General features: G+C 37.5%; 1 protein-coding gene across 10 annotated transcripts in view; it reads left to right on the top strand.

Annotated features, from left to right (window-relative positions):
* The window catches only part of SETD5 (SET domain containing 5), an 84071-nt gene that overhangs the window by 7832 nt on the left and 54559 nt on the right, over positions 1-21680 (top strand). The window lies entirely within an intron of this gene.

Genomic DNA, 21680 nt, shown 5'->3' with positions numbered 1-21680 from the left:
TTAATCTTTTATGTATGTTTACCCTATTACCTTATTGGGGGTGAAATTAATTAGCTAATCAAATATAAATTTTTCACGTTTCAAGAGTTCTTTCTTCAAGTTGCATAATTTATGTTCTTCAAGCCATTTTTATCCCATACCACCCCCACAAAGGGAGAAATTTTATTTTTTATCCTTTTTATTGTCTTTTGATCGTGAGATTTTCCCCTCTCCACTCCTGAACTGTGAAGACTCAAATAAAACTCAGTAATCTACTAAGCTATATGTGTTGCTGAATATAGTAAGACAGTTGTTTCATCATTCTTAGATATTATGATCTGGTTTGAATGTTCTAGTATCATGTTAGCATATTTAATGCTACATTAACATGTTGACATGTTAATTTCAATACATGCCCAGGTGGATCTTCTTGCTTTCTATTTGTGCCTGTTTTCTGTCATTTTGTATGAGGGGGGTTGGGTTCCCCCCACTATCTCTATTGTATTTTTAATTCCTATCCTGTTAACGTTCTTTTGCTTACATTTCACAAATTGTTTCCTACCACCAACCTCTGTGCATGCCATAACACATACAATTTGAACTTTCACAGTCTGTGAAGGAAGATGAGCTGCAGTTAATAATCAACTATTTGAGCATTCTTGGTATCCAAGGAAGGTTTTACTTAGAAGGAAGAAAAATAGGTCCTGGAAGGACCGATTGGTGATTAGATGACTTCTGCGTTTATTTTACATTTTTTCTTATTAACATAGGCTGTTGAGAGCTGACTTGTTTCATAAGAGAAACAAGATTGATAGAGAAGAGCCCCAATCAGATAGAGTTATTTGAAAAATAAATGTGTTTATTATGACAACATTTGGGGAACAATCAAAAGGCACATTTTAAAAAAAATTTCTAGTTCTAAAGACAAGAGTTTAACCTCCTAAAACAGAACAAAGAGAAGGGCATTTGAAACACTATAATTGATTACATGCTGAATGTGGCATTAGGTGGTTGTATGAAAGCATAAATTTTTATTTTCTCAATTTCTATGGTACAAACTGCTACAACCATGGAAGTATGTCTTTATGCCCACAGCCTGAAATCTATTCGGTGGAATGCCTTAAAAAAAGAACAGATCTGAGGAAAAGGTAAGGGCAGGTCTAAAATTTTGAAGTCCTTTTTAAAATATTTTTTCCTAGACAAATGTAGTGTTTGTGGCAAATAGAACTTTAATGTCCTAACTTAGTAATAGAACCAAATAATCATGGGTTTACATGTCAATGCACATTTTAGGATAAAGCTAAAAATTGCAGGGTCTACATACCAAATTGTTACACATTTTAATATTTGGGCTACTTTTATTGCAAAAGTTTACCCAATATATAAAAACCTTTAAAAACATCGTGGCATATTATGTAAGTATACTAAGCCAGATATTTACTGATAATCAAAAAATTTGAAAATTGTACTAACATCATATACAGAGCACAGAAGTTACTGTAGCCAGAAGTAGTGACTCACACTTGTAATCCCAGCACTTTGTGAAGCCAAGGCAGGCAGATCACCTGAGGTCAGGAGTTTGAGACCAGCCTGGCCAACATGGTGAAACACCATCTCTACTAAAAATACAAAAACTAACTGGCATGGTGGTGTGAGCTTGTAACCCCAGCTACCTGGGAGGCTGAGGCACAAGAATCGGTTGACCTTGGGAGGCAGAGGTTACAGTGAGCCAAGATCATGCCGCTGCACTCCAGCCTGGGAGAAAGAGCGAGACTGTGTCTCAAAGAAATAAAAAGTAGAGAACTTACTATAGCCACATCACTCTTACTTAAACCCTAGGCCACGTGTGGAGTACCAGGGAAGACATGTAGAGAAGCAAGGCTCTAGGAAGGTGTAACCTTCCTCTTACAGTTTCTGATGAACAGTTGATATGAAAAGGAATGGCTGGAAGTTTGCAATAGTCCACTGAGCAACAAGAAGAGAAATGAACATATCCTACTTCATAAAATAACCATGCCAGCCAAAGGAAATGAAAAATAATTTTTTTGTAGCACACCTCATTTTTTTAAAACTCTTTAAATACTAGGAGTATGTTTCTGTGGCAAATAGTTACCCCCAAAGGATTCTGTCAAATATCTGTTGTGAAAATTAATTTTAAAATTAATCTTTTGCCTGGGTGAGGTGGCTCATGCCTGTCATCCCAGCACTTGGGAGGTTGAGGCGGGCAGATCACCTGAGGTCAGGAGGTTGAGACCAGCCTGACCAACATGAAGAAACCCCATCTCCAAATGACTGCCTTTTTTAGAATGCCTTTTTTCTTTTCCCATTAGTTGGTAGTAAGGGAAGGTGTGGGTATAGATTTGCTTAATTTTTAAATTTTTTATTACAAAAAATTTCAAATACTACAAAATAGAAAAATAGACTCCCTTTGTTTAGAGTTTATTAAACTATTAGTTTAAAAGTTCCATTTGATCAGGATAAAGTCCATACATTGCAGCTGATTGTTAAGTTTCAGTTTTTATAGGCTCTCTCTCTCTCTTTTTTCTGTGTAGGATTCTTGTTGAAGAAATGTATTGTTTTGTAGAGTTCCTACTCTGGATTTTGAAGGTTTGATCATCATTTAGCACTTTCCACTATTAAATAACTTTTCCCCACCTAAGTTAGTGATTAGATAGATTGCAAGCATATTTTATAATAGGACCATATATTTCCATTAAAAGTTACATAATGTCTGCTTGTCTATGTAATGTTAAACAGCTATTGTTATTGCCTAGATCAAACTTTGTGGTCTTAAAAACTGAGGACCCGGCCGGGCGCAGTGGCTTAAGCCTGTAATCCCAGCACTTTGGGAGGCCGAGGCAGGTGGATCACGAGGTGGAGAGATCGAGACCATCCTGGTCAACATGGTGAAACCCCGTCTCTACTAAAAATACAAAAAATTAGCTAGGCCTGGTGGCGCGTGCCTGTAGTCCCAACTACTCAGGAGGCTGAGGCAGGAGAATTGCCTGAACCCAGGAGGCGGAGGTTGCAGTGAGCCGAGATCGCGCCATTGCACTCCAGCCTGGGTAACAGGAGCGAAACTCCGTCTCAAAAAAAAAAAAAAAAAAAAAAAAAAAATGAGGACCCCAACGAGCTTTTGTTTATGTGGATTATGTTGAGATTTACCATATTAGAAACTAAAACTGAGAAAAATTTTAAATTATTTAAAGTAATAAAGCCTGCTAATACAAGTAATGTGATTTTTTATGAAAATAACTATATTTCTAATTTTTTAAGTGGCATTTTACATTTTTGCAAATCTCTTTAATATCTGACTTAATAGAAGACAGCTGCTTTCTCGTAACTGCTTCTGCATTTAATTTGTTGTGATAAGTTGTTTTGGTAGACTGAAGAAAATCTGGCCTTGCACAGATTAATTAGTTGGATAATGGAAGACCTTATATAACCCTCTGACAGAATCTAGGACTTCAGGCATTCTCAGACTACGCTTTTTGAGAATCACTGGCCTATCTTCATTATTTACTTCGTACCAGATGATATTTTATCACTTCTTCATTTATTGTCTGGAATATGCACCCTCATTTTTATTTGGCCATAGTAAGATAGTTTGTATACAGAAGGTAAGATAAGCACTTGAATTTTTTACCCCTTTACTACCAGTTTTCATAGTAATGAGTTGATAACTTAGCAATATGTAAAGATATGCATGAAGTGTTTTTTTTTTTTTTAATAATACATTAAGTTCTGGGGTACATGTGCAGAACATGCAGGTTTGTTATATAGGTATACATGTGCTATGGTGGTTTGCTGCATCCATCCCCAGTCATCTATATTAGATATTTCTCCTAATGTTAGCCCTCCTCAATTCCCCCATCCCCTGGTAAGGACACCCTAGGCTATCCATCCCCTAGCCCCTCCACCCTCCAACAGGCCCCAACATGTGATGTTTCCCTCCCTGTGTCCATGCATTCTCATTGTTCAACACCCAGTTATGAGTGAGAACATGTGGTGTTTGGTTTTCTGTTCTTGTGTCAGTTTGCTGAGAATGATGGTTTCTAGCTTCATCCATGTCCCTGCAAAGGACACGAATGTATCCTTTTTTTTTTTTTTTTTTTTTTTTTGAGATGAAGTTTTGCTCTTGTTACCGAGGCTGGAGTGCAATGGCGCGATCTCGGCTCACTGCAACGTCCGCCTCCTGGGTTCAGGCAGTTCTCCTGCCTCAGCCTCCTGAGTAGCTGGGATTACAGGCATGCGCCACCATGCCCAGATAATTTTTTGTGTTTTTAGTAGAGACAGGGTTTCACCATGTTGACAAGGATGGTCTTGATCTCTTGACCTCATGATCCACCCGCCTTGGCCTCCCAAAGTGCTAGGATTACAGGTGTGAGCCACCGCGCCCGGCCCTGACTGTATCCTTTTTTATGGCTGCATAGTATTCCATGGTGTATATGTGCCACATTTTCTTCATCCAGTCTATCATTGATGGGCATTTGGATTGGTTCCAAGTCTTTACTATTGTAAACAGTGTCACAATAAACATACGTGTGCATATGTCTTTATAATTGAATGTTTTATAATCCTTTGGGCATATACCGAGTAATGGGATTGCTGGGTGAAATGGTATTACTAGTTCTAGATCCTTGAGAAATTGCCACACTGTCTTCCACAATGGTTGACCTAATTTACATTCCTAACCAACAGTGTAAAAGCATTCCTATTTCTCCACATCCTCTGCAGCATCTGTTGTCTCCTGATATTTTAATGATCGCCATTCTAACTGGTGTGAGATGGTATCTTAGTGTGGTTTTGATTTGCATTTCTCTAATGACCAGTGATGATAAGCTTTTTTTCATATGTTTGTTGGCTGCATAAATGTTTTTTTTGAGAACTGTTTGTTCATATCCTTTGCCCACTTTTTGAAGTATTACTATTGTGTACTCAATGGCTTTAAACATGTTTGATGTGTTACAGTCTGGCAGTTACTATTTTTGTCATTCCGGTTATCCTACCTTTGTCTGTCAGCTACTAAATTCTTTTGATTCATTCTTAATATTTTCCTGACTTGTTTTTTTGCTTCCTAGTGTTAATAGATGTTCTGGGATAATTTTGCACATTTTTTGCCCTAAACCTGGAATCAGCCATTTCTGCAAAAACCTCTTAATTTTTTTAATGAGAAATGGTACTTAGAAACCACAGTGTGGATGGTAGGAGTGTTCATTGCTCTTGGATTGAGTCTTGTTTCTAGATTTTTCAATGGACAAAGCTTAAAAATGTTTTATTTCTTTTTTAAAATATCAGTTGTTGGTATTTGAAAAGTTCTATTTCAAACTCAGTACTACGTGATATTTATGTAAACCTAATCTTTCTCCCTTTCCCCATGCCCAGAATCTCAGTTTTCATTAACACCAATGTAATTTCTCTTTGCTTTGTGCCGTAATATATACACAACAGTTTTAGAGTGACAAAACAATGCGATTACTGGAAAGTGTTTGTTTTGTTTTGTTTTCTCATGTCTTTTTGCCCTTAGGGAATATCCCTTTAGAGATGGAGATAGTCATGCCTCACTTAATGAGGAGGATATTTTCTGAGTAACATGTTGTTAGGTGATTTTGTCATTGTGTGAACATCTAGAATATACTAACATAAACCTGGATGGTACACCTAAACTGTATGCTATAGCCCATTGTTCTTAGGCTACAAATCTGTACAGTATGTGACCTCTGAATACTATATGCATTTGTAACACAGTGGCAAGCATTTGTATATCTAAACATGGAAAAGAAAAAATAAAAATACAGTATAAAAGATTAAAAAATGGTACCCCTGTGCAGGGCAGCACCATTACAGTCTTATGGGATCATTATCATATATGGTCCAACCTTAACTGAAAAGTTGTTACATGGCACATGAGTGTATACAGTCAGATTACAGTAGTTTGAAATCCCACCTAGAATAGTTCTTCTCTGTGGTTATGCCACCAGTTTGATACACAGTGAGGTTAATTTGTTACATTTTCAGGTTTTTCAGGGATTAGGTTTTGTTTTATAATTATGTAAAATACTTGAATGGTTAGTAAGCAAAATTTATGAAGCTGGGTATAGTCAGAAAAATTGAGCTTCTATCCTAGTGTCTTGCAGCTGGTTCTCTCCGTGTCCCTATATGTTAGACTCAACAGAGTCATCATGAATTTTCAGAGTGATATTTTGTCATGATACTTCCCCTTTTAGTATAAGCATTTAAGTTAGTTCATTAACTAAGGCCATCTCCTAGATTTTTCAGTAACTAATATTTTTACACTACAGAAGAGGAACGTGGACATTTCTGATTTCTGTTGGTTTTTTTGGAACCAGAATTGGCTTACTATAAGCAGTTTGAGATAAGAGACTTTCTCTAGTAAAAATTCTCTTTTTTTTTTTTTTTTTTTAAATTGAGTCTCGCTTCATCGCCCAGGCTGGAATGCAGTGGTGCGATCCTGGCTCACTGCAACCTCTGCCTTCCAGGTTTAAGCAGTTCTCCTGTCTCAGACTCCTGAGTAGCTGGGACTACAGGCTCCTGCCAGGCTAACTTTTGTATTTTTAGTAGAGACAGGGTTTCACCTTGTTGGTCAGACTGGTGTGGAACTCCTGACCTCAGGTGATCCACCTGCCTCAGCCTCCCAAAGTGCTGGGATTACAGGTGTGAGCCACTGTACCCAGCCAAAATTATCTCTCTTGAAATGCCAGGCCATATTTGTCTTTGGGGATTTCAGGTACAATTGGGACACTGGTGCTACTTGAAGTAGAGAGCTCATCAATTAACATTTCTTGAATGGTTTGTCCTTAGACTTGAAATATATGTTATTTAGAAAGGATGTTATCTGTTTTTTAACTTTGTCATTTAAAATCCAAGTTATTTGATTTTATGCTTTAAATAAAATATTAAAACTTTAAAAGTCTTATAACCTGTTAAATATTAAATCTGTTTTTTCCTTCCTAATTACAGTATCTTAACGTTATCTTATTTCATCAATACAACACTTTCTAATCTCTATATAGATTTTAAAAATACTGGCCAGGCACAGTGACTCATACCTATAATCCTAGCACTTTGGGAGTCCAAAGCAGGTGGATCACAAGGTCAGGAGTTCGAGACCAGTCCGGCCAGCATGGTGTAACCCTGTCTCTACCAAAGATACAAAAAATTAGCCGGGTATGGTGCTTCATGCCTGTAATCCCAGCTACTCAGCAGGCTGAGGCAGGAGAATTGCTCCAACCTGGGAGGTGGAGGTTGCAGTGAGCCAAGATCGTGCCATTGCACTCCAGCCTGGGTGACCAGGCTAGACTGTCTCAGGAAAAAACAAAAACAAAAACAAAACCTAAATCTAGTTATACCAAATGGTGAAGAAATAGTGATTAAGAATGGAAGGATTCTGGCCGGGCACGGTGGCTCAAGACTGTAATCCCAGCGCTTTGGGAGGCCGAGGCGGGTGTATCACGAGGTCAAGAGATCGAGACCATCCTGGTCAAGACGGTGAAACCCCGTCTCTACTAAAGATACAAAAAATTAGCTGGCCATGGTGGCGCATGCCTGTAATCCCAGCTGCTCTGGAGGCTGAGGCAGAATTGCCTGAACCCAGGAGGCAGAGGTTGCGGTGAGCGGAGGTTGCGCCATTGCACTCCAGCCTGGGTAACAAAAGTGAAACTCCATTTCAAAAAAAAAAAAAATGGTATGATTCTAGCTGTGGTTTTTTTGCTTTGGCTTTGGCCAAGATCAGTTTAATTCTTTGGCCTAGTAGGAATAATACTTTTCTCCTAAACTTGTGAACATTATATAAGCTAATGCATGAAAAGTGGTTAAAGAAACAATGACTGGTACAAAATAAGCATCGAGTAAATGCTGCCTTTATTTTGGAAGTGGTTATTATTGTTACAAGCATTTGATCAGTTCTCTAAACTCTGAGCTTTACTTAGAATTAGTAACACCTGGTTTTCATGACTTTGTTGGTTTTATGAAAAACAACTGTTAACAAAGGAATAATTGGTATCTAGCTAAAATTTGAGGCCTCTGACTTCACGAGTATACCAGTGCTTACTAAATAAATATAATCACATTTAAAATTATTAATTTAATAAAGAAAGCTTTAAGGAAACAAGCCTCCTATTCAGGATCCAGTGTCCTTTTCAAACACTGGTTCCTGAAATTGTATTATTTGACGTGGCTTTCTGGTATTGTGTATGCTGCCAAGTCACAGGTGGTTTGTTTCTTTAACTCTAGAATTTTGAGATACATTTGCCTTTACATGCCCTCAATGTAAGTTATATAACACCAGATTGTTCATTAGTTCAGGCTTTTTTTTTTTTTTTTAATACTTTGGGATTAGAGTGAGGTTGTAGAGTGCTATAAGGAATTCAGATTAGAAGATAGTATTTTAGATATGGGAATTCTAGGAAAGAACAAAAATTGGTATACTAAAGTTATCTTCCTTCTTCCTCCACCACCAAAAAAAAAAAAATAAGAAGAAGAAGCTACAATGCACAGTTTTGGTTTTTATTTTTATGTTTTTTAGAGACAAGATTCTACACTGCCGCCCAGGCTAGAGTGGAGTGGCACAATCATAGCTCATTGTAATCTTGAACCCCTGGGCTCATTTCAACCTCCAGAGTAGCTAGGACTACAGGTGTGTGCTACCACACCCAGCTAATTTCTTTAAAAAATATATCATACAGGCAGGGGTCTCACTGCGTTGCCCAGGCTGGTCTTGATTGAACTCCTGGCCTCAAGTGGTCTCATGCCTCAGCCTTCCGAAGCTCTGGGATTACAGTCATGAGCCACCATACCCAGCCAATAACAGAAAGTTTTAAATTTTAAAATAAAAATATTCATATACTCGGCTATCATGGGTCCTGGTAAAACATACTAGTGAACATAATCAAATGTTTCCATCTTTCCCTGTTGTTACTGCTTACCCTCTGAGCCCATTTCCTCTCCTGATAATCACCTATTTCCAATCAACAGAAAAATAGAGTAACCTACATAGATACGTAATAAGTTTGTACTAAAAGGGAAATTTTAATATTATAAAGAAGTCTATATAGATTCTGGAGAGCATTCCTGAACAGAAGATTGAGGAAGCAAATGGATTAATATAATAGTATGTTCAGTATGCAATAGGTAACATTTTATGACATGGTTGAATTTCTGAAAAGATATAAATATCAGACTTATTTAATTAGCCTTCCACCTCTACTGATATAATCTGCCCTTCTCTCTCCTCCTGACTTTATTGCTGCCCATCTGTAGTTTTGATCTTTTTTCCCTGGGATTCTTTACCTAGAATTGCATGGGCCTTCTGGATCTGGAACACAGATAAAGGAAGAGGATGGGTGTTTTTCAGATATTACTGGAGTGATTATAAATTCTAGCTAACTTGGGTGGGTGAGTGTGTGTGTGTGTGTGTGTGTGTGTGTGTGTGTGTGTGTGTGTGTAAGTTAACTGGCCTCTTCCAAACATCAATACTTTAATACTTTGGCCTTTCAATCAGTTTGGGCCTTCCTTTTTCCCAGACTGCCTGCAGTTCAGGGAGGAATATACAACAGAGGCCTAGAAGTTTTACATCAAATTTTGTGTCTGCAGTTTTCTGAGGAATGAGTATGTATGCACAAATAATAGCTAAGTATTAAGTTTGAAACCTGCTAGAAAAAGAATCACAAGGTAGTTAAGTAGTTATGCCCAGGATCAGTTTTTGAATATTGGTACTAGAGCAAATGGATTGCTACTAGATTTCCTTTTTACTTTCATATTCAGGTGTAAAAAGAGTTGGAGTTCAAAATGTGAAAAGCAGTCTTGAATCTCAGTAGATTAAGAAACTCTAAATTCATTGAACAGTCATTGGTTGTGTGTTTTGTTTTTTGGGGGGGGGTGTGTGTGTGTGTGTGTGGTTTTTAAGAATTCAAGGATGAGTAGGAGGTTGTCACTACTTTTACAAGGAGCCTTAATGATAGTTTGCTGTTTGGCACAACAGGTGAAAGGAGGAGCCCTTTCTAGAGGGATCTTTGTTTCCCTTTTTCTCACTACTAGTGTCATTCCATGTATTCACGAGGATATAAATTGTTTAGTTCTGTCTTGGCTAAATAGATAATGGTCCTTAAGGTCATAAAATGGAAGGATATTGTGCAGGCGAATTATTAGTTCTCTGTAGTATATTTTTCACTGTATTTTCCTCATCAACAGAAGGAAAATTTTTAAACTTAGAAGAAAAAGCAAGCATTTTTCTCCAAAAGATTGGGAACTACTGCTTTTAAGTTTTTAACGGTGATCTACAATGGATTCATTAAAAATCTGGGGCATGAATTTTTCATTAATGTTTTTACATTGTTTACTGAGTATTGGAAAAGGAAATACAGTATTCAAAAACAAAAAGGTTCAGGATTTGGAACTATTTTACTCAGGAAAAAATAAGTTTATAAATAGAAGATGTTTTAATGAAAGAGAAAATAGCAAATTTATGGAAATCCGAGATAGTCTATGTTTTGCTTCACTCTGTTCAGTGCTAGAATTCTGGGCTTTGTTTGGGGTCAAACTGATACGACAGGAAAACTAACAGAGATGATTAAAGGAGACAGTAACATAAATAGGAAAGTTTGAATTTGGTGTATCGTAATTATATTTTGTATAAGAATGAAAGCAGTTTATGCCAGTTGTATTCATAACTAAAAAGTACTATTTTATCAGTTTCCTGGGGGTAATTTATGTATTGTAAAAATTAATGATATGAGCATTTTGACTCAAATACAGTTGAAATGTTTATTGAAACTAGATAAAAAAATGAGCCTATGTGTCGAGGCTTTAAAAGTATTTTTCATATTAAGATTTCCAGAGAAAGTTTTTGTAATCTGTAAGTTAGATATTTCTAATGTTTTAGATGACAGGAACTGTTGAAGGTCCTGGGTCTCATCATAAGCCACTAGCTAACTAATCCAAAGACATTTGGCCTCATGGGCTTCTAGGGGATAAATGTGCCCACTATTCCAAAGATTTTATTTTGCTCAGTAACCTCCTAAATGTTTGTTTCAGTTGGTTGTTGTCTTCCATTGCTGTTCCTTTTTTTTTTTAAGAGACAGGATCTCCTTCTCACCCAGCTGGCATGCGGTGACACAGCCATAGCTTACTGCAGTCTCAATTCTTAGGCTCAAGAGATCGGGATCCTCCTATCTCAGCCTCCTGAGTAGCTAGGACTACAGGTGTGCAACATCACTCCTGGCTGTCTCATTGTGTGGCCCAGGGTGTGGCCACAAACTCCTTTTCTTTTTCTTTTTTTTTTTTTTAAAGACAGGCTCTGGCTCTGTTGTTCAGGCTGGAGTGCAGTAGCGCAATCTTAAATCACTGCAACCTCCACTTCCCGGGCTCAAGCCATCCTTTCACCTCAGCTTCCAGAGAAGCTGGGACTACAGGTGTGCGCCACCATGCCTGGCTACTTTATTTGTAATTTGTGTGTGTGTGTGGTTCAAATAGGAATCTTCCACATGCATCCAAAATATTTTTGGTTTGTGACACTCAGTGTTGTTATGAGTCATTTTTCCATTGGGAGATGTGCCTCAGAGTGGGTGAGCCTTTTTGCCCTAAGTCTGTCAGCACTCTAAAGACTACAAATACTCTTAAGAGATTGCTCACTAAAAAGAACAGCTGGTCATCTACCTCAATTGTGAGCTGTAACTTTTGTGATACAATCAGTCCTTATCTTTAGTACACACATTTATGGAATCTCACACTCACTGCCTGCTTTGGGGTGTTTCTCCTATGTCTTAGCCATTTTTGTGTGTTGGCATATAGCAAACATAGGAATGCTGTGTCACAGCTGTGGGTCATGTATATACTTGCAGTTAGCTCTGCTCTGAGGGGAAACTCACATAACCTGGAATGCAAGAAATTTGTCAGCAAACTCATATCATAAAAATAATAGTTTACAGTTATTTTTTTCTTAAAATGTTTCAATGATTAAGACATTTTTAATAACCGAAGTATATAATTGTATAAAACCTAAGCATTACTCAGCAAATCTAGCAATTGTTGAATTGCATAAGCTTTTTATTCATGGGAACTTTTGCTAAAGAATGATGACCTTTGATTTCCTATCACCATCACCTGTCATGATAAGTATGCCCCTCTTATGTATCCTTATACCTATTATAAGGATAAACAAGGGATAGCTCCACCCACCAGATGTCATAGACACAGCTGGTATTTTTGGGTTTTGCTGTAAACTAATCCTAGGAGGAAGAGGGGTTATAGATAAAATAAGATTGGCCACAAATTGATTGTTGATTAAAGCTGGGTAGGGATTATGGACTTCATTATGGGGTTTTCTCTGATTTTATATTTATTTGAAGTTTTTCACCGTAAGATTTTTTTTTTTTTTTTTTTTTTTAGGATACAAAAAAAAAAAGCATAGAGTAAATAGTGTAAACAGAGTTTTGAAGGAAAAGGAAACGGGTTAGTAGCTAATTGACAAAAAAATTGTTGTTCCCATTCAGGCAAAGGAATTTGGACTAACCAATAAGCATGAAGGAAACCATTATTTGCAGATTTCACATAATGGAATGATAGTGACCAAAGTTATGTTCTAGAAGGGATAACATCATGGAAGAATGTAGAGTAGATTGGAGGGTTCATACCCGAGAGGTAGTGAGACCAGTTTACTGCTATTGTATAATGCTACCTTGAAATCATAGGAGGCAACTGATGTGGATTGCTAGAAGTCTGCAAAAATTTCAGAGGAGAATAACTCTTCACCCAGGCTCTCAGTCAGGTGCTACTGGCAGCACAACAAAAAATAAAAGGTTTTTTTCCCCTCATTTGGCCACGGCGTGACTTTGGACCATGTGTGTGTCATATGGAGTATACCAACTGATTTTGTTCCTGTGGTGAAAATGAAGTCAATATTTTATTTCCTGTCTTTTAGTAAATCAGTATAGATAAATTTTTAAATTATTTTCTTATTTTTTTTCCCACATGTTCTAAGATAAGTCTCTTACAGTGTCTAGATTTCATTTTTCCCCAAAAGTGATTAAAAATGATACATCATATTTTATACTTCTGAGGCAGAACTGCTACAACAGAGTTTTGATAATCTGTTTGAAATGAAGCACTCAAATCTTCTGGTTTACTTGCATTTGCAGTCAGACCTCTACAAATGCCAGCTAGATTACAGATGGTTAGCATAAGTTTTTTCATTACTGAAAGAAGACATGTAGAGCTTAGTACAGTCTATTAAACGAATTAAAGGTTATGACAAAGGACAACTATAAGAAAATACTTCGGTTCTGAAATATTGCTTCAGCTAGGGTTTATTTTGAAGCTTCCAACCCAAATTTGTGGGAATGCATCTGAGATCTAATATTCGGTGTATAAGAACTCTACAAGACATCCAAACAGTAGTAGTCTTCAACATGAGTCACACTGGCCAGGCTCAGGGCTCACGCTTGTAATCCCAGCACTTTGGGAGGCTGAGGTGGGCAGATCACCTAAGGTCAGGAGTTCAAGACCACCCTGGCCAACATGGTAAAACCCTGTCTCTATTAAAAATACAAAAAAAAATTTAGCCGGGCATGGTGGTGGGCACCTGTAAGCATAGCTACTGGCGAGGCTGAGGCAGGAGAATCACTTGAACCTGGAAGGCAGAGGATGCAGTGAGCCGAGATCTCACCATTGCACTCCAGACTGGAACAAGAGCGAAACTTTGTCTTAAAAAAAAAAAAAAAAAAAGCAAATCACATAAACATTGAGAATTTGTGGATAACTTTTCATTTTAGGACTTTCTTTCTTTTTCTTTTCTTTTTTTTTTTTTTTTTTTTTTGAGATGGAGTCTCACTCTGTTACCCAGGCTAGAGTGCAGTGGTGTAATCTTGGCTCACTGCAACCTCCGCCTCCTGGGTTCAATCAATTCTCCTGCCTCAGCCTCTCAAGTAGCTGGGATTACAGGTGCCCACTACCACGCCCAGCTGATTTTTGTGTTTTTAGTAGAGATGGGGTTTCACCATGTTGGCCAGGCTGTCTTGAACACCTCAAGTGATCCACCCACCGCAGTCTCCCAGAGTTCTGAGATTACAGGCATAAGCCATCATGCCCAGCCCTAGGGTTTTCTTTTAGAATATAGAGAATTTTTTATAGAAAAGATTGTATGAGGAAAGTGAGAATTGAAGTTATTTTAAGCCTGGGTGTGGTACTCAAACCTGAAATCCCAGCACTTTGGGAGACCCAGGCAGCAGGACTGCTTGGAGCCCAGAAGTTTGAGACCATCGCTGGCAACATAGTGAGACCCCAGTTGCTACAAGAAACTTAAAAATTAGCCGAGAGCGGTGATGTGTGCCTGTAGTCTCAACTACCCAGGAGGTTGACATGGGAGGATCTCTTGACTCTGAAAGGTTGAGGTTGCAGTGAGCCATTGGTCATACCACTTCATTCCAGCTGGGCGTCAGAGTAAGACACCGTCTCAAAAAAAAAGAAAAATTATTTTAAGGAAATAATTTAAGGAAATTTAGCTGCCTACCTTGTTTATCAAGAACCTAAATGTTTGTGGAAGTGTAAAATGGTTTTAACTTTCTGGAGGGTAGTTTGTCATCACTAATAAATATGCCCATACCATTCTAGCAGTTTAATTTCTAGGAATGTGTTCTAAGAAATGTTTGTGCATATGTATAAAGAAAGGTATAAGTATATGACCATTCAATACAGCATTGCATATGTTATGGGAAAGCAGTGACAATCTAAACACCTACCAACAGAGGATTGATTTAAATCAGGTGTCCCCAAACTTTTTACACAGGGGGCCAGTTCACTGTCCCTCAGACTGTTGGAGGGCCGCCACATACTGTGCTCCTCTCACTGACCACCAGTGAAAGAGGTGCCCCTTCCTGAAGTGCGGCGGGGGGGGTGGTGGGGGCGGTGGGGGGTATAAATGGCCTCAGGGGGCCGCATGCTGCCCGCGGGCCGCAGTTTGGGGATGCCTGATTTAAATTATAGTAGATGCATAGACTGGAATACTCACTTAGAGAAAGTAATAGTTTTATACATACTCATAGAAACATATCTAAAACTTACTGCCAAATTTTAAAAAGCAGCTTACAGAGCAGTACGGTTATCACTTACATGAGAATTTAACTACTACTTTTTATGTTTTGTAATATTTTCATGTTTTTATAGGCATTTTTATTGATGCAGCCATTCATAGGGGAGAGGAACTCTACTGTGCATATCAGAATTATTAAGCTTTAAGTTTTTGTTGGTGGTGGTGTTGCTTTTTCTGAAACAGAGTCTCGTTCTGTCACCCAGGCTGGAGTGCTGTGGTGCAATCTCGGCTCACTGCAACCTCTGCCTCTCAGGGTCAAGCAATTCTTGTGCCTTGGCCTCCTGAGTAGTTGGGATTACAGGTGTGCACCACCACGCCCAACTAATTTTGTATTTTTAGGAGAGACGGGGTTTTACCATGATGATCAGGCTGGTTTTGACCTCCTAACCTCTGATGATCCCCTCACCTCAGCCCCTCAAAAGTGCTGGGATTACAGGCATGAGCCACTGCGCTCGGCCCACTTTTGGGATTTTTTTTCCCCCTTCATGGTTGTATACAATGCAATACCTGGCACATAGGCAAACCTAAACAGTTTGCAAGTTGCCTACCCTTTTCTTCTTTGGTTAAAAGAAACCTCTTAAAATAGCACTTAACATGGTTTTTATATATGTGTGTGTATATATATATAAAGAGTAGTTACTTCATGTTTGTTGAATGAATGAATGAAAAAAGTTGCAAATCTACATAATATAAATCCCAAGACAGCCAGGAATTTTATCTGGACCTAATTGTCTAACTTAGCACCAATAATAATTGATACTTAATAAAAACAAGGGTGGGCATGGCAGTACGTATCTGTGGTCCCAGCTACTTGAGAGGCTGAGGTGAGAGGATCACTTGAGCCCAGAAGGTTGAGGCTACAATCAACTATGGTTGTACCAAAGCACTCCAACCTGGGTGACAGTGAGACCCTGTCTCAGAAATAAAAATAAAACAGTTGATTATTGAACATGTACAGAAACTGGAATTACGAGTTGATGAAACTAATTAATATAAAAAGAAAAATAGCCGGGCGCGGTGGCTCAAGCCTGTAATCCCAGCACTTTGGGAGGCCGAGGCGGGTGGATCACGAGGTCAAGAGTTCGAGACCATCCTGGTCGACATGGTGAAACCCCGTCTCTACTAAAAATACAAAAAATCAGCTGGGCATGGTGGCGCGTGCCTGTAATCCCAGCTACTCAGGAGGCTGAGGCAGGAGAATTGCCTGAACCCAGGAGGCGGAGGTTGCGGTGAGCCAAGATCGCGCCATTGCACTCCAGCCTGGGTAACAAGAGCGAAACTCCGTCTCAAAAAAAAAAAAAAAAAAAAAAAAAGAAAAATAAATAAATAAATAAAAACAGTTATAATTCATATGTTGCTATCTAAGGTAAGTAGTAATTGCTATAATAGAAGCTATACACTAAAATCTTAATTTTCTTTCCTTTAAACTCTACTAATGAAGGTGTGTAGTAGACTTCGTACAAGTTAATCTTTTTGTAGCTCTCTTTATTCATTTCTGTTTCTTCATCAGTTGGAGAAATTTTCCTAAATTAGTGAAAGTAAAAATACGGATATTAATGCCTCACAAATTTGTACAACCCACTTCATCTATACCAAGTAAAAGTGGCTTCCATTTTGGGGTTTGAAAACGAAAAATATCTGAATTCAGAGGAGGCCTGTGTAGAAATTTGAGAAGTTCTTTTCCTACTCTAGTTTGGTACATTGGTCTCTAACACATGTTCTGAGCCTCAGAACACAGGAGGACAGAACCTTCAGAAAGTGTTGAGAATATAATTGTTTAAGGAGGTTAGTCAGTCTAAATTATTTGAGGGCATTATCTTTATTTGGTACTTAGAAGTCTAAAATCTTCCTGATCTTGTTAAGGTTGCAAAGAGTCTGTGTATTGTTGGTTAGTTTAACAGTAAATACCTGTTTATCATTGTTAAATGGGCTGTAAATAAAATATTTCTTTTTCTTCAGTGTTAATTTGTGATCACAATATTTAGATAATAATTACTATTTACGGTATGTAGTCTTATCCTACTGCCACTCCCCTCTTTTGCTCTACATACTGCTAAGTATGACTTGGTCTCTATAATATTCACTATTAATGAAGTTTTTCTTATGGGGAAGGAAATTCTTAATTTCGACTAAAGTTGGGTTTTTTAAAGTTGTCTTTTAATCGCCTTTTATTCTATTAAACTTAGGTTTCTTATAGACATCAGTTTATTGTGCCAAGCTCAGTATCTCCTAGAGGGAGTATAAATTTAGGCAGAGGAATCAGGGAATAGACTGGTATTTTAGACGAGATGGGAGAAAAGGGAATTTTTATCTTGGTTTAAATTACTAAATCATAATGTTTCTTGTCTCTCACTGCTCGCCCCAATCAGTATTTCTCTCTTCAGCTCTGAACCCCCGAACCCCTGAATCCTTTGCTTGTGTTAACTTGCTTCAGATTATAAACCTAATTTATACTGTTCCAATTACATGAACTTACCTCTGAGTGCTCTTTTAGAGTTCATCTCCTTGTTTTCCAGTAACTCATAATTTGTTTCTTCTAATGCTTAACACTTCTTTCTTATTTTTTTCATGTTTCTCACATTTTTTCTTTCCCCATTGTCTGCTATAGCAAACTTGAAATACATGTTTTTGGAGAAGAGTTTAGCCATACTCAGGTTATTAGCAGCAGCTCCTCTTCCTTCACAGATACTTAAAGGGACCAAAAAGTGTGTGTGTGTGTGTGTGTGTGTGTGTGTGTGTGTATTTTTTTTTAATTCATTTTAGGTTTTGGTGTACATGTGAAGAACATGCAAGATTGTTGCATAGGTACATACATAGCAATGTGGTTTGCTCCCTTCCTCCCCATCACCTGTATCTGGCATTTCTCCCCATGTTATCCTTCCCCAACTCCCCACCTGCCGCTGTCCCTCCGCTGGTTCCCACCTACAGACCTCAGTGTGTGATGCTCCCCTCCCTGTGTCCATGTGTTCCTATTGTTCAACACCCGCCTATGAGTGAGAACATGCAGTGTTGGATTTAACCGGAAAGTTACTTAAGCTCTTACTTGCCGCGGACAGTAGTCTGTGTGCGCCTATGAGTCAGCACAACAGGTATTACTTTTTTATTGTACAAATGAGAAAACTGAGACTTTGAGGCATTCTATGAATTACCTAAGCAATTGGCAGCAGTGGCAGGATTCATAGAAATTTGGAGCAGGAAGAAACACAATGAAGATTTTACTTTGAGGAATTTAGGGTTCATCTATGTAAAGTGATTTTTCTGAGGTCACTAATTATGTTGTAGGCTAGAACTCAAGTTTCCTAACTCCTAATATAGTGCCTTTCTTTTTTTGTTTTTCTTTCTTTCTTTTTTTTTTTAAGAAGTAGGTCTTACTATGTTGTCCAGGCTGGTGTTGAGCTCCTGGGCTCAAGCATTCCTCCTGCCTTGGCCTCCCAAAGCGCTAGGATTACAGCTGCGAACCACTTTGCCTGGCCTCTAATAGTGCTTTTTCCTAGCATACTTTTTCTTCTTTTAAGGTAAAAGGCTATATGTCATAGTATAGCTGCAATGATTTTACTTGAGATATTTGACTTTGAAATGGAGATGGAAGATAAGTACATCTTCCATCATTCTCACATTCATTCTCATGCAAGTCAGTCATGTAGATAAAATGTAGTCATATATTTATTGTATTCTGGACTGTTCTGTGATTTAAACATTAGAGAGTAAAAGTCATCATACTGAAAAACCTAATATTATTTTACCATTTCCCCTTTTTGCTATTTTGTAAAGTCATTCAAAAGAGAAATCAAAGAACTATAGATGTATTTAAGAAGAAATTCAGCCTATATGTAAAAACAAAATTTTGAATAATCAAGTTCAGAAATTGGATCTTAAAAAAATTATTATCAACTTTAACCCTTTTGAAATATTCTCAAAAAGTTTTTTCTCTTCCTGAATTAAATTTATTCATTTATTGACCTATTATAGATTTTTTTTTTAGTGCTTCAGCGCTATTCTGTATATCTGTTCATTTTTGTTATTTAGTAGTATATAGAAGTAGTAGATTGGGCTGAATATATTTATTTCAGGATATATCTTAGATATTTGTGTTTTTTCATGAATCCCAGCTTAAGGGTTATTGTTTCAAAAAGGAAGAAATTCAGTTTATCATGGCTGTTGGCTAGTCGAAGTTTAGAGAACTGCTGTATACGGGATCTTTAGTGAGAAAAAAATGATTTTTTATAGTCTTATAATACCATGTGAAAAATCTGATACCAAAACTTCTGAAAAAGAAACCAGGCCTGAGAGATGAGGATTCTAGGGAATATTATTTTTAAGTTAGATTCTAAGTTAGTAAATTGTGGGTAATAAGGTAAAAATCTGATCCTTCAGTAAGTTCTGGAGTAATATTGCTGCCCTTCAAAGAAAAAGTGAGTGTTATAAGTACTGTTGGGAGATGATACTGCTCGGTCTACCCTTTATGTCAGCCTAAGCAAGATTAGATTTTCTCTCTTCTATAAAAGATACCAATATTTAATATTTACTTTTATCTAATTTTAAAAATATGAAATATACCTTTCTGTCTCTGAATTAGAATGTGTACATATTTATCTTTACTTTGAAATATTATTGTCGGATGATAGATTTCAGAGCAATTTTTGTGCATAGGGAAGAAACTACCTCCCAAAAAGAGTTTTCTTGGAGAATGAGGAAAATAAGTATAAATTTTTGTATTTGTGTAAATATCACTGTTAAAGGATTGGATAATTATATTCATAGAAGTAAAAAATGCTCAGTATTTTATCTCAAGTTAATAATGGATATTGTACAGCCAAAGGAATTAACAGAAAAAGGACACTTTGAGAAAATGGCTTGTTCTTATGTATCTAAATATATTCTATGTTCACTTATGTTTTGTCAGACACTGAAATTGAGGAAGAAAGATTTGGCGTTCTGGTGGTTTGTGGAGAGAGTTGATCAGAGATTGCTCCTTGGCTGAGTTGCTGTCTGCATAGGCTGTTAACAATTGTTTCTCTGGCAGCAGATCTTGTTCATCAGGATTGCATCATTTCTGGGAGAATGGCCAAGGTCCACAGCCTCAGTACAAAGACTGTCTGAAGCATATGAGGCCTGTTCTCTTTCTGAAGCGGCACTCCTCTTCCTGCCAGTCCTCTTCACAGGATTACTGAAGCAGACTTGTTCTGAATTTCTTTCATTGGATTGGTTGTTTATTGGACTCTTGTCTCCCAGCTGCTTCCGCCTCACCTGTCTGATGCAATTTCTTCTTCTGAAATCTCTGTTGGAATTGTTCATAAAACACTTTTTGTTTGTCTTCTCTGAAAGTGACCAGGCAGATCATACAGGTCTTGTGCTTTCAGCAAGTCATATAGAGAAGAGACTGTCAGAATGATGATACAGAGATTGTTGGCCATTTCTGAACCCAATTAAAAAGATGGGGTAATTAAGAAACATTTCTGGCGTGTTCTATTTAACATCCTTTTCCCTAGAAACTGTATGTAAATGGCACCTCCTAAAGAGAGTACTCGGTACTGGAAGATACAGACTGCATCTGTTTCTGAATCTAAGAACTTACTAGTGTTCCTGTGGATTCTAATGGATTGTTCTAGAAATAGTTAATAAGAAATTGAAATTCTGATGCACTTTCTCCCTACTGTACACTCACACCTATTTCTCTTTTTCTTCCTTTCCTTTTTTCTTTCTTATTTGCTATTGCTTATTCCTTGATTTACTTTATTTCTTCCTTCCTTTTACTGTACTTTGGTACTTTTTATTTCTCTAATGATTCTGGATGTACTATTTTAAATTGTTTCTGAAGAATAGTTTATTTTCCAGTTTTTTTAAATTAGAAATCATAAAACAAATAAATCTAATGCTTGGTCATTGTAATCCTATGAACAGCTCTTTTCGTGTTTATGATATATTAATCTTTAAGATGTTAACAACTCATTCTGGCTAGTGTTAAATTTGACTTTATGGAAAAAACACCAGACTTAAAGGGTACATTTTCCCCCCAAAGTCCTGGGTCACTTACTTTCCGTTCCTTTGTGGAAGGTAGAAAATTAAACTCCGTTTTTCAAGCATGTTTCCATTTGACCACAAATAGAATTGACTCCCTATTATCACTCTTTTTTTTAGTAGGACTAGAAACTAGAGGGTGTAGAATGAGGGGAAAGAAAGGAGTGATAAATACGGACTTGTAATTTAATGGGTGGCAATGGGCCCTTGTCTGGCTGGAGTGTTGTCTGGCATCAGGTTAAAGAAAGGTCTCTGCATTTGGGAAGTGTTCAGTGGAGAAGACAAACACGTGTAAAGAAAGAGAAAAAGGGGGGAGGGTCCCTTGGAAAATGAGAAATAACTCTAATATGAAGAAAGGGGAAGAATTAGCCAGTGACATAAGTATTTACCATTTAAGTCAAATAATTTCTTTCCCTGCCCTTTAGTTTCTCGCTTTATGGAAAAGTAAAAGATTAAAGGGCAAAAATTTAGTGCTGGATGGACATAAGGTGGTAAACAAGATAGTATAGATTTAGGATGGTCAAACAAGACAGTATACAGAAACAAAATTATCATTAATATAGCCATAGAATTCCATTCT

This window comes from Saimiri boliviensis, chromosome 8, assembly GCF_048565385.1.
Source record: "Saimiri boliviensis isolate mSaiBol1 chromosome 8, mSaiBol1.pri, whole genome shotgun sequence".
Classification (NCBI taxonomy): Eukaryota; Metazoa; Chordata; class Mammalia; order Primates; family Cebidae; genus Saimiri; species Saimiri boliviensis.
The sequence above is the reverse complement of the archived record's forward strand: the minus strand, read 5'-3'. Positions and strand labels throughout refer to the sequence as shown.